This window comes from Cryptomeria japonica, chromosome 3, assembly GCF_030272615.1.
Source record: "Cryptomeria japonica chromosome 3, Sugi_1.0, whole genome shotgun sequence".
In the NCBI taxonomy this organism is placed as follows: Eukaryota; Viridiplantae; Streptophyta; class Pinopsida; order Cupressales; family Cupressaceae; genus Cryptomeria; species Cryptomeria japonica.
The window spans coordinates 721,442,281-721,457,387 of record NC_081407.1 but is presented as its reverse complement, the minus strand read 5'-3'; positions in this window follow the sequence as shown (position 1 = coordinate 721,457,387).

Sequence of the window (15,107 nt, the reverse complement as noted above, 5' to 3'; positions counted from 1 at the left end):
TTGAACTAGGAATGCATGTAAAGTAGGAAAGATTCGCTTATAAACAGAGATAGGGATATGGGATGAAGCTGCGGACCTGGAATTAGTAGTAAAATGTCGAGATGATGCTGTTCTGCAAATTTGAGCGAAAGTTGACGGGACGATGGCGCCCAGCGTGCACACGGTCCTCCGAAAAATCTGCGAAACGAAGGGGGATCTGTTCGTCTCTGCACAAGGATTCCAGATCTTCAATTACAGTTGCGTACCTGCAACCTACACACAGAAAAGAGAGGACGATTGGGGGGTTAGGGATGAAGGGTTTGCCTTTAGGTCAAACCCCAATTTTGGAATTAACCAAGAAATGAGAATGTTGTAAATGTAAATGTTTGTAATGTAAACAAGTACTGATACCTTGTTGTAAGAATGTTTGTATTCTTACATGCGAAGGTGTAATGAATGTTGTATTTTGTATGTTGTAAGTGATCTCCTCTTCAATGGTTGAATCCTTGTCTTGAATGCAATACCTAGCCTTGAATGGAGACCTAGAATGCTCAATTGCTTGAAGGAATGCTTGAATGCTTGAATGTTTGAATGTTTGAATATCACATCCGCCTTTTGCACACATATGTCCTTTTTTCTCTTTTTTGGAAGAGGAAATGTAGTTTATATACTTGTCAATTAGGGTTGATAGGCTGATTTTCCCGACCTTAGGCCGACCAGGAAACATTATTTCCCGAATTGCAAACTTAAAGACCCGATGCCCAAAAGAGACCGGGCCCAAAATAGGGCTAGGGACCAGGGCACTGGGCGCCCTAGTCCTGAAGGACCAAGGCGCTGGGCGCCATGGTCCCACCTCCCAGGACAGTAGGGTGCAAGGAGGGATCAGGCCAGGGTGCAGAAAAATGCAGTTTTTGGTGTCGTAAACAGGTTTCGGGGTCTCCATTTAGGTTCAACGTTGCGCCACCATCGTGAAGACCCAAATGCAGTCGAAATTGCAAGTTTCGCAATTTTAGGACGCTACATTTAGCCCCCACTTTAGCGGGAGTATAAGCGTACGCTCATACTTCCGGTAAAGTACAAGGAAACAACATTGAAAAACTTTCACCACGTCAAGGAGGCAAGATACACCAAGCCCCCAATGGACTAAGGATCTTACGACTTCGATTGACAAAGTAAAAGGGAAGATCACGAGGGAGAACCATGATTGTCAGTAGTAAGGTTCCCTCACTATGAGTCATGCAAGAAAGATATAAAATTTTTTCAAGGCAAAGCTAAATTTGTCAAGAAATTTTCAAGTATCTTGAAAAGATATGAACGGGATGTATGCCCCCCTACGTTAAAGCGATCACACACGCCTCACCGGGGGTGATTGCTTTAAGGTAGTGATACATATAAGAAATGAGAAAGGAGCACGTTATCACAAGGATTTAGCCCCCAAGTGTGAGATAAGCCCAAGGATAATAGACACAAAACACAAAGCACAAGGTGACTTTGCTTTCCTCGGGGTCAGTATGCTGTATGATAATTCATGTATATCATATGTATGTATGCATAATTGTTCTTCATTCCCCAATCAAGGAAGATCACCTAGAAGAAGGGAACACATGTGTCTTTTGAGTCAACATGAGAGAGACCAAAAGAGATCTCAATGTTTTGCATCGTCCTCAAGTAGACAACACTAAGGACAACAAATAGAAGAATGAGAATAACACATAGAAGAAGTAACAAAAGAAATCAAGAGAGGAGGAGAGAGTTTGCTATGCTAATGAAACTAGTCCAGCACGTCATCTACCCCCCGATCTTACTGATCAATATTTCGGGAAGGTAGGAAACACGCTAGAGGAGGAACATCCAACACAGTAGAGGGAGCTATCACAAGATCCAAACAAGGGCTATGTTCATGTTCCGAGCCACATTGTTCTTGTCTAGGAGCTATGATAAGTGCTTTAGAAAATTCGATAGATAAATGGTTATCAACATCAACATATTCATACTCACTATCAGAATGAACAGGAGTAACATTTTCATCATGAATAATATTTTCATCATGAATAACATTTTCATCTATATCATCATCAAGATTTATAAAAATAGGATCTTTAACTCGCACAGGATCAAGGCCATCATGCATCTTATGTTTAGGAGATTTCGGCTCAATCGTCGGCTGAGGAGAAAATGGAATAATACTGGCTGAAGGTGTTTTTGGGGATTGCAAAGTTTGAGCTCTAAGATGACGCTTTCGTCGGCGTTCACGTGCAGAATGATTCCGTCTAGTCTTAGTAGGGAGTTGAGAAGATTGAGGAGGAGGAATGTTCTCATCCTTTTCACTTGGGTGTTTAGGTTGTGGTCTCTTAGGTTGAACAATAGGAGAAGAGGAAGGTCTCTTCCCTCTATAAGAAGAAGGAGGAGGAACTGCTCCATATAAGGGAGGAATATTCGGTTTAGGAAGGAGACCAAGTCCATTATGACGAGGAGGTATAGGTCTACTTTTAGGAAGTTTATTAGATATAGGCATAATCACATTCATAGGGATAGGTTGGGAATCTTCTTGAGGAAAGACATTAGTTTTATCTTTCAAAGGAAGAACTTCAAGAACGATAGGAATATCAAGTTTGGGTGTTCTAGGTTCACTTAGAGATAGGATCATATCTTTCTTCCACTTTTGATAAGATTTGAAAAGATGATCACTTCACGGAGGAAGAGATTGGAATTGTTTAGGCCAAAAATAATCAATAGGAACGCTAGAAGTTCTTTCAGCTGGTTTAAAGAGACTATGATTGACAGTAACAACTTCACCATTATGGGGAAATTTCAAACACTTGTGAATAGGAGAAGCAATAGCTTTCATGGAAGATAGCCAAGGATATCCTAGCTTCACATGAAATTGTTCGGATGATGGAATAATAGCAAAGTCCACATCAAGGGATTTGTTATGGACCTCAATAGGTAATGTAATAGAACCAATTGCAGGAGAAGAAAATGCATCAAATAGTTTCACAACCACATTTGTTTCATCATAGATCACTTGATTCAATTGCAAAGTAAAAAGAAATTCTTCAGTAATGATATTAACCATACAAGAAGTATCAATAAGCACTCCACGGCAAGGTGTATTCTTGACTTTTGCAACTATATATAAAGGACCATCAGGTGCCCTGATAGTTTCACTAGAATCAAATGTGATGGAAAGTTCTTTAGGGATTTTCTGCTGCTCTACAAAGTTAATCACATTCGGAGTCATAGACACAAGATCATCAGGTGAGACAGAGGAATCATTAGTATCAATCGCATTAGAGGTATGAGAAGGTAATGGATCAGTAAAAATCTGAATATTTTGGTTAGGAGGAGCTACAGATGTATTGCCTTTATCATTCACTCCAGAAACAAAAATAGTATTATTATCAATCAAATCTTGAATTTTACCCTTTAAAGCAAAACATTTTTCAGTATCATGCCCAGGATGACGATGAAATTGACAAAATGATTTGTTATCAAAATAGGGTGAATTAATCTTTGTAGGATCTATCTGCTTTATAGGAGGAAGAGTAAGCACATTTTTTTCCAATAACTTATTCATAATACTATGCAATGATTCATTCAAAGGAGTAAACTTTCTTTCTTTCTTGAAAAACTTAGAAATAGGAGGCACACCTGATGCCGCATTCACATTGTTGTTGATGATGTTTTCATTGAATTTAATGGACTCTCTGTTCGGTTTAAACTTCCCAAATGGTTGTTGACTACTATCACCCTTATCACTCGGAGCCATAGGATTTGTTTGTTCCATTTGACTCACAGTCAGTTGATAATTGTGAAGAGTTGCGCACAACTGTTGGAAAGAAGTAAACTCAGAAAATAGAAGTTTTTCTCTAATATCTTTTTGTAAATTAGAAATAAAGATTCTTTGAATATCATTGTCAGGTACTGGAAAAGAAATTTGAGCATACAAATGCTTATAGCTACCAATGAAATCAGTCACTTTTTCTTTAACACCTTGTTTACAATGCATTAAATCAATCAAAGTAACTTTAGGACTTATATTGTTTTGAAATTGTTGAATAAAAGCATTTGCAAGTTGTTCGAAAGAAGAAATAGAATAAGAAGGCAACGAGCAATACCATTGTAGGGCTTTATCTCTTAATGTTCTAGTAAATAGTTTTGCAAGCAACCTTTGGTCATAAGCAAAATCAATACATATTGTTTGAAAGGTCTTAACATGTGTTAGAGGATCACCCTTACCATTATAAAGCTCCAAATGCGGAATTTCAACATGTTTAGGGGGGATAGCTCGAACAATGTCAAGAGAAAGTGGGCTCACAACATCAAATGTGGGCACACTAAACTTAGATTGATTCATAGAGGCAATTTGTTGCTGTAAAGAAGAGACAGTTTGTGCAAGATTTTTAATGGTCGCTTCAGTCGAAGAGTTCATATTAGATGTGTTAGATTGTGATGGAGGTGTTATGTTATTGAAAGAAGGTAGAGAGTAAGGTGGTGGGACACTATGATAGTTAGTCATAGGAGATGATTGGAAAGGAGGAACACTACAAGGAGGAATGGAATGGTTAAATGAATTGCCCCCTTGCATCATGTTCATTTGTGGAGATATAATAGGGACACTCATTGAAGGAATGAATGAAGAAGTCGGATTGAATGAAGGAAGAGGGTTGATTGAAGAAGAGGGATTGCCCCCATGACTGGTGATCATAGGTGGAATGTCTTGTATTGAAGTAGTCATTATGTTTGATGTAAAAGTAGGTATACTAGCAATAGAAGTTGTCAAAGGAATAGAATGATTAACTTGAGTAGGAGGTTGTGTATAACCTAAGGTTTCGGCACAACTTTTCATCGGCATCACATTCGAATCCACAATGTGTGCAATACCACACAAAATATCAATTCCATTCTTATCACTTTGAACCATACTTTTTAGACCCTCAATTAAGGAAAGAGCTTGACTATCGGGGTATTCTTGAGACATCCATTGTCGAAAATCATCAAATTGGTTATCCAATTTTGAAAGTTGTTCTACAGAAACCTCATGGAGAGCTTCTTCATCATTAAGAGGATTAGAGGAATTACCCATGTCCTCATTAAAAAGGCCATTCAAATTAGGTTCCATCTCCTCAGTAATTAAACCTTGGAAAGACTTAATTCTAAGGCTTAGTCTAACGGGAATAGTGTAAGTAGGGCTTATTGTTGTAAAACTCATGCACTAAAGAGAGAGAGAGAAGATTTTGAATTTTAGAGGTAGCAAATTTCAATAAAATCAGCCAATCTCCTAGATTTAAGCTATTAAATGCAATCAGGACAATCTCCTGAAATTTCGGAAAAAATGTCCGGGACCGTGGCGAACGGAGTGCACACGGTCCTCGCAACTTTTTTCAAAATTTTTAGGGATGAAAGTTATGATGATTTTAAAGCTAATCTGAAAAAATTGAGTGATTTTATGATCTGTAGATAGGCCAAATTAAAGTTGCAATCTCAAAATTGAACCCTACCAAGATTGTTGAAAAATGTAAAATTTGAATTTTGAAAAAGAGGGGGAAACTGAAATTTTGAATTTTATGATTTTAGAAGGAATACTGAAAGCAATGTAGGCTTCGAAATTTAAAAGTTGACTCGATTTCATGCCAAATTCGAATTTGAAAGTGGAAATCAAAGTTGTTGCAATTAAACACTTAATTTCAAAAGTCACAAACTACAAAAATTTGAATAAAACACTGAAATTTCGAATGAATGCTAACACACTTTTCAGATTTCGGACTATAAGAAACACAATTTTGATATGAATTTTAATTTCGACAATTTTTGAATGATTAGAAGCCTCAATCCAAGCAATCGCTAGACCAACTTCGACTTTAATTTTGAAAGTGTTAAAATTGATAAAATCAGCCAAAATTCTGGATTTTAGCAGAAAAATACAGTAAGATCTAGCTCTCGAAATTTCGGAAAAAATGTCGGGGACGATGGCGCTCGGGGTGCACACGGTCCTCGCAACTTTTTTCCAAATTTTCAAGGATGAAAGATATTGTGATTTTATTGCGGAATCCAAAGTTACAGCCGATTTAGAAGTGTTTTGATCAGTGAAATTATTAGTCAAAGGTTGAATCAAGAAGGTTTTAAAAATTAGGGTTTTGACACTTAACCACTTAATTTTTAGAATTAAAGCACAAATATGAATTGACAATTTGCAATAGAAGGGTAGATTTGAAACAAGCATTAACAATTAAACATTTCACAAGTTTAATTACTTAAAAGAAAATTTTAGGGTTTTTATGCAATTAGCCTCTAAAATTTGCAAAAGATCAAACATGGAAATGTAATTAGGGAAGCAATTTTTTCAGATCTAACCATGAATAATCAGAATGAGGATGTTCACGTCGGGTTCACCAAAATGTAAAGCGGAAAAATCGAACCCTAGTCGTTCTCCCCTCCCCAACTCCAAGGAGAGAGAAGGGAGAGTCACTAGGGTTGATGGTTTTCACTTAGGAGGGACTTTACATTCAAAAGAGGGGTTGAAACCCACAAGATCTAATCCCATGCAATGCAAGATTGGATTCTAAATGAGTTTCAAGGGTTGTGACATCAAGGATACCCTCTTTTCTAAAGAATGTAGATAGAAAGATTGAACTAGGAATGCATGTAAAGTAGGAAAGATTCGCTTATAAATAGAGATAGGGATATGGGATGAAGCTGCGGACCTGGAATTAGCAGTAAAATGTCGAGATGATGCTGTTCTGCAAATTTGAGTGAAAGTTGACAGGACGATGGCGCCCGACGTGCACACGGTCCTCCGAAAAATCCGCGAAACGAAGGGGGATCTGTTCGTCTCTGCACAAGGATTCCAGATCTTCAATTACAGCTGTGTACCTGCAACCTACACACATAAAAGAGAGGACGATTGGGGGGTTAGGGATGAGGGGTTTGCCTTTAGATCAAACCCCGATTTTGGAATTAACCAAGAAATGAGAATGTTGTAAATGTAAATGTTTGTAATGTAAACAAGTACTGATACCTTGTTGTAAGAATGTTTGTATTCTTACATGCGAAGGTGTAATGAATGTTGTATTTTGTATGTTGTAAGTGATCTCCTCTTCAATGGTTGAATCCTTGTCTTGAATGCAACACCTAGCCTTGAATGGAGACCTAGAATGCTCAATTGCTTGAAGGAATGCTTGAATGCTTGAATGTTTGAATGTTTGAATATCGCTTCCGCCTTTTGCACACATATGTCCTTTTTTCTCTTTTTTGGAAGAGGAAATGTAGTTTATATACTTGTCAATTAGGGTTGATAGGCTGATTTTCCAGACCTTAGGCCGACCAGGAAACATTATTTCCCGAATTGCAAACTTAAAGACTCGATGCCCAAAAGAGACCGGGCCCAAAATAGGGCCAGGGACCAGGGCGCTGGGCGCCCTAGTCCTGAAGGACCAGGGCGCTGGGCGCCCTAGTCCTGAAGGACCAGGGCGCTGGGTGCCATGGTCCCACCTCCCGGGATAGTAGGGTGCAAGGAGGGATCAGGCCAGGGTGCAGAAAAATGCAGTTTTTGGTGTCGTAAACAGGTTTCGGGGTCTCCATTTAGGTTCAACGTTGCGCCACCATCGTGAAGATCCAAATGCAGTCGAAATTGCAAGTGTCGCAATTTTAGGACACTACAGATACATAACTCTAAACATTTTTTTTTATAATTTTTTTATTACATGTGTTCTTTGGGGTACCGTATTATTTGAGGGGATCTTCTCTTGTTTTATTATCATATCTCTCATACTCCTATGTTCACACGATCTTTATGTTGTTAGGCATTGTTTAATGATTGCCTTCTTTAGATGTGGCGACCTATGTGTGTTCGTTGGTACGTGGGTTGGGATATGGCTCGTGTGGTTTTATGATCTTGTATCATTTCTTGTCAAACTTGTGTGATTTTATGGTTGCTTGTGTGATACACTTATTTGTTAATGATTCTTCTCTTCTCCTGTATATGTTCACGACATTATGCTTTGTGTCTTGTTTTCCCTTACGGTTTTTTGATGGATGCTTCTGGTTATAGAATCTCTTTGCCTGTTAAGAATTGTGATTTTTAGGATCCTCATGCCTTTGACGATGAGAAGCTTGGAAGGTTGTTTAAATTTTGTTCTTCTGAGTTTTATATTGCTATTCGTAAGGTGGTGGATAGGCAGTGGTTGGTGGAAAATGCTAATATTTTCCTTGTTGAAGTGGCTTCTCATTTTATTAATGTGTGTATGGATATGCTCATGGATGCTTCTTTGGTTTGGGCATTATTGGATGCATACTTTCATCCCTCTTTTTATTCTGCTTCTGATTTGGATAATGCTCTCTCTTCTTATCGTTTTGAGCTTGGTGATTTTTCTTATGGTGGGTTTTTATCTCAGTCTGAATTACTATCTAATGACTGGCATTGTGAATTACTTTCACTCTTGAGAGGTGGTTTGATTTCTGACATATATGATGACACAATATTTGCTCTTGTAGCCTTTTTAGATCACGTTTCTTCGGATACTTTGGCTGTGGCTGTAGATGTTTTTTTAGGTTTAGATTTCCTCCTTGATTTTATGAAGGCAGTTATGTCTCTTCCGAGTATGGTGGAGCCTCTGAAGGTGGTTGCTCTGGATATTCAGGCTATGGCTACTTCCCAGTTTGAGGTGATGTTGCCCCCTCCAGATGACGCTCCTAGTACTTGGTTTCTGCACTCTTGATGCTTGTTTGCTTCACCTCTTCTTAGGCGATTTTGTATCTGGTACACACATTTTTGGGGGTTTGGGTATCATTTTGTATCAGTGTTGGCTTATATGATTTTTTTGGGATGGGTTGGGTTGGTTTGGAGATTTCACTTCTCCTCTTTAGTGTAATTGGTCATATTATCCTCCCAATGGGATTTTTATGAGAAAGACCAGAGGTTTTCTTTGTCTGGTTCTTTCCTACCGGTGCTCTTTGAACCAGGATTGTATAAATTTATAATTAATAAAAATAGTGGTTCTCCACTTTTATTGATTTTTTTATTTTATTTTAGTCTTTTAGAATATGGAAAAAATAGCAAAAAATATTTTTTTTCTATAGATAAATTGATGATCCCATCAATATCATTTTAGCATTTTTTTAGAAATTAATTATTAATTATATAGTTTTATGAAAAACTCTACTAATATTTTTAAATTTTTTTTAAATACACTCATAAACTACACTAACATATTTGTATTTCATGAGGAAAGGGAAATGGAAACAGAGCAGGAGAAGGAGAAGGAGAAATTGTGTAGGGATCGGGATAAAGTTGGAGATGGGATTATTCTGGATAAACTCAAAAACCAGTCCGAGGCTCGAATGGGTTTTGACAGGTGGGTTTATGAAGGAATCAAGAATCTAGAAAAAATTGATAAGCAATAGGAAGAGAAGGGAAAGAAAGTTGAAAGTAACCAGGAGCAGTGGAAAAAGGGTATGGAGGAAAAAGTGGAGAAACTGGAAGCTCAGATTAGTAAATTGGAGGAAGGAAAAACAACCATGAAAAACTTTTTGGTAATGATTCTGGATATCCTTACCTTCGTGACTAAGAATTTTGAGGAAATTACCAAGTTCCTTGATGGCTCCAACACTTCCAAAATTGTTGTGGATCTAGATATTGATGAGGATGCTATTGAGGCAAGGACAGTGGAAAGTGCTCCTGGTGGTGCGGCAAAAAGAACAAGGGCGAGTATGAAAAAAGCTACTTTGGTCTCTTCCAAGGATATCCCTATGCTCAAGGATAATATTAAAGATTTGCAAGGGATTAGCGGAAATTTATCTAATGCCCTTAAAAACATTAAGTAATTTGTCTTTTGTGTTTTTTTCTGTTATGGTTGGATGTTGCTAGTTTTGTTGGGCTTTTATGCTGATCTTTACCCAGAACTATGCTGGTTTTTTGGTAGAATGTTTCTTGTTTCTTAATGCTATTATCTTTTAAGGATCTTTTGTAAAGGGTTTCGGGATCCCTTCAAAACCTGTTTTTCTCGTAATCAAAAACATATTTGTATTTCATTAGACTTTGTCATTTGAAAATTTAAATTATGTATCAATTTTAGGTGTTTGAAGTTAAAATTATTAGTTTAGGAAGTTTAAGCTAGTGATTAATTTGAATTTTTTCTTTAAATTACAATAGAGTATACTACACCAATAAAAAAATATTAAAAAAATTCATTATGCTAGAGTATCTATTTATACTTCCTATAGCCTACACTTTCTAACTATAGGGCTTCAAGTAGACAAGCTCCATCTCATTACAATATTTACCTCAAGAGGTCTTCATTTTTCTTCAATAGAGGTATATCTCCTTAGTTTTGTCTCTACTATCCTCTCTAAAACTATATATTCATTTTCCTTTTTTACATGCCAAAGGACCTCAAAGACCTCTTACAATAGAATAGTTAAATCATAAAATAACAAATAAATTATAGCCAAGGGAATTGTCAAACAATCTTCAAGCAATAACATGGAATTATAGAAAGAGAATAATGACCAAGAGTTGGCCCATAATATTGTGTTTCACTTATGGGACATTAGATTTTTTCTTAGTCTGAGAGAAAAAAGTTTTCAAATACCTTCATTCAAAGGTATTTCTTCAAACAAAGGTGTTTAAATTTGAAGGTGAGTCAAAGATAACCTTTGAATGAAGGTGAATCATCATTTGAAGGTTTCCATAGAATGGACCTTCATTTGAATATCATTTTTCTTTCCCATGGAAATACCTTTAAATGTACTTGGATTCATTTAAATGAAGGTACCTTCATTCAAAGGCTCTTTTAATGAAGGTCCTAGAAAAAACTTTTCTATATTAGCCCTTAGTTTTTTAAATCAATTTTTTGTTTCAAACCTTGGGTTGGACGAAGAATGGATTCAACATGAAGGATAATTTGCAAGATATAGCTCTTAAATTAATCTTTTAAAAAATACAGTTATAGATATATTTAATGTTATTGTTATATTATTTTCTATTTTCTAGTGAAAATAGTTTTTTTTTGTCAAACATCAAAGTTTATGTTTCACACATGTGAAACAATAGTAGAATATATTGTTGGAGTACAATGAACACTGAGAGGGGGGGGGGGGGGGGGGGGGCGTGAATCGGTTTTCATACACAATTTTAATTTTTTAATTCTTTTACATACTTTGACCAATTTGAACGATATGAAACAAATAGTGTAGATAGCAAGATAAACAAACCATACACAAGAATATGACACAAAGATATGTCTTGAGTGGAAACCCTCTTAGGGAATAAAAGCACTCGCTAATTTGCCTCAGTTGATTATCTTAAAATATTCTTTGTAGAATTCCTCATTGGTTGATTATATGTCTCATTGACAATGCTATCTCACTGATAGTCTTTTTCAAATGCTTCACTAGAATTTCAATGCCTCATTAGACTTTCCTAATTATACAATCATTTCATTTTTCAATACAAAGTATCATCTATGTTTCATTCAGGTACAACCCCTGATGTTGCATCACTTAAGATTTAGAGGGAAAGTTCAAATACAACATGATAGTATGTATTTTTTAGATACATAATACCATGAGATATTTCTACAATTACAGTATATAACAGAGCATTGAATGCACTTACAAAATTTTAATTCAATACAATACCTTATTCTCTGAAAAAGAATTCTTTTTAGTACATCAACCATAAGAACAAATAGGAGGAATCTTTTATAATGTCTTGCATTACTAAAATGAGAAACAACTTCCTTTTCAAAACTAAAATTCATCTCTAACTGTTCTAAACAATATCAACTAATTCAAACTGAAATATTTAACCAATGCTAATCAACAAAGCTTCATAATGCAGCTTCAATGATGTGTCATCAATATACTTTATATAATGATATTAAAGAGTGTAATTTCTATTCTTTCAAATGCCAACTAACCATGTTTGAAATAACCAACTGTTGTCATCAACATGATAAACAAAAGAAAGAGATTTGTGTATACAACTCGAGAACACAACAAAGGTTAACAACCCAAGAACGCACAAGGTTAAAAAATATACCATAGACCCACAATGATAATTTATATAGACAATGCATGACATAACAAACCCTTAACTAGGGTTATAAAATTTAGTTCAAAACTAAACCCTTAACCCACTGTGATAGGGTTAATAAACTGCACTTACAAAGATAAACAAACACAATGAATCAACTTAAACCTGACACCAAACACTTTTACAAATGCTCAAAGCAAAACCATTAACACATAAAAGCAATTAACAGATTCTCCAAACAAACAACTTCCTTAACATAAGATAGAAAAAATATGAAACCGAAAGGTTTTCCTTTTCTTTTCTAGAAACAATGAAATTGAAAGTGAAGAACCTCTAATAGCCTATGAAAACCAACTGTCTTTGCACCATCATTGTCATTTTACCAGTCGTGAACCATTAAAACTTGTCATGAATCTTTTCCAGCTATTCCTCATTGTCTTAGGCCATGCCTTGGCTCGAGCAAGGGCTCTAAACTTTGCAATATAAACAAATAAAAATGAATCAACTTCTTTTTGATGTTTCATCTCTTTTACATCTTGATATCGATGGGATTAAAGTCCCATTTTTTTAATTTTCAAACTTTACAAACAAATGCCTTGTAAAAAGGATGCATTCACCTTTGTATTAAGACTTTATCAAAAACCAAATTTTCAACCATTGCAACTACTAAGACCATGGGGTGAAGTAAACATATTCAACTTTATCCTTGCATAGAGTTCCTTTTCAAGGATCATGATAGTCAAATAATGTCAACCTCTCCAAATGTCCAAGTGGTATTAATGATCTCACAAGTTTATATGAATCAATCTGAAAAGGCCAATAATGTCATGATGATTTGAATCAAATTGCCATAGGAGAACATTCATAATATCCCTGAACATTTGACACTAATGCTAAAAAATACCTTAGGGGTTAACATATATTGTAAAATTTCTAAAACTATCTATGTAGTACGTATTAGTGTCATTGTTTAAAAAAAAGAAGAAGTTAATATGGATAAATAATATTTGTGTTACCAATCTATCTTCAAAGTTTTATAATTTTTGTCTAGGTGTAAGAAAAAGTAATGCAATATGGAACATGTCACTTTTAAAAAATACTATTAACTATGTAAAATAACAAGATTACAAATTACATAATTTTTTTATAAATCATTGTTTTTTAAAATTTTTATACCCATTTAAATATTGAAAATCATAGTCCACATCATTTTCAAATTCTTAACATTTTAGTTGCTACGAGTGACAAAAGGTGAAGATATAGTTTAAAATATCAATTTCAATTTCTCACTTTGACTAAAAGGTGGGCAAACTATTATGAAATAAGCCCCAAGGAAATGAATGTTTATATTCTACAATACCAAAATAATAACCAATGCAATGTCCTCCAAACAAAATTATTCCATGCAAGAAATCAAGAAATGAAGTAGTTACCACTAGAAGAAGAAATTTGTGACTCAAAGATATGATACTCATAATAGAATGAGTGAAGTATTATCTACCACATGAGATAAATCTACCACGTAATATATAAAATCTGCATATTGATTATATTAATTTATAAATAATAGTTGATAGAAACCAAACCCACTACCTCCAAGAGTAGAAAAGGAAAAAAAAACTATTAATGGGATAAATGACATTTGGAAGTTGTATTAGATTTTAAAACACATCATTTAAATATATAATTATTTATTTCATGAATCAATAATTATAATTTACCTAATCAACACCGAAATAACTTAGCTTAATATATGTGGCAACCCCTACATAGCTCTTATTGTGGTCTTCCATGAAGGCATAAACATTTAAAATGCATATAGTCCTCTTATAGTAAAAGCATGTGATTTTTTTGTAACCACTTATAATAATAGTTGCAAGTATAAAATTGCATGATATTATTTCATTATTCCTATAGTATCCTTCAAGAAGCAAGTTGATATGAAGCTACTAAAAATACTCCAAAATAGAAAGAAGAAAAACAAAAATATAACCTTAGACTATATTTTTGGTGTAGGATTATGCATAGACTTGAATGCTCCTACATCAAGATGTTAGTAGGTTAAAGATAATGTGCAAGGGAAGACATGGTTACCCTAGTGTAAAATGATGGGAAGATAGTGTAGATAAGAAATGTAAAGGGAGGGAAACATGATGACCCCAACATAAATCTATTTCAAGATGCTATGGTAGGAAGGCATACTACCTTAATATATAAGGATTTTCTAATAAAATATCAATATGTAAGAGGAAATAATGATTCATATAGAAATTAGATTAAAATGCTTAAGTATAGAAGGAATGGAGTCTTCCCAATATAAAAAAGACTTACATGGTAGGCACATGTGCTAGGGGAAGACATGATGTTCTTAATATACATATGAGATGTAAGGATATTATAGGAGTTGAGAAAATACAACACCATGCAGAAGCCCAAATAATCTCTGCAAGCTGAAAAACCTGTTACACGGAGAAGCAATGAAGCAAATCACAGAAGGAAAGAATACACAGGAAAAATATGCTCCAAAAGATGAGAGCTCAATAATAATCCTTCTTCATACAATGAAAAGAAAGAACTCAACCTTTAATAGGTCAAGAAACCCTAAAAGGGAAAACCTAGGTTTGCACATAATAATTAATTAAAATAATTAATTATATGCACCTAAAGTTAGCTTAAGTGTAAAAGAGATAAAGGGAACTTAAATAATTAAACAAATAATGTTTAATTAATCAAGTAAATACCCGAATACTCTAACACCCCCCCTTAAGCTAGACTTAGGGAGAAGCTAAAACCTAGAACAGCTACTAAAAGCAAGAAAGATGGGTCCCGACAACAAGGCCTGATCAGGTACCCAAATACAATGAAATTTCTATGAACTGGATAAATAGAGAAAACCACATGGGAACAAAACTCTACTCCAAAAAGAGATGGAAAAGAATACCACTGAAGCATGAAGAACCTGCAAACTCTGTTAAAAAATAACTGTTGATCTGGAGAACCTCCACTGAAATAGAACATGACCAGGTAGAGAAGACTGTAATCTGCATGAGTGCCCTCAAATGACACTACTCGAATCAGGAGGCAAACAAGGCAA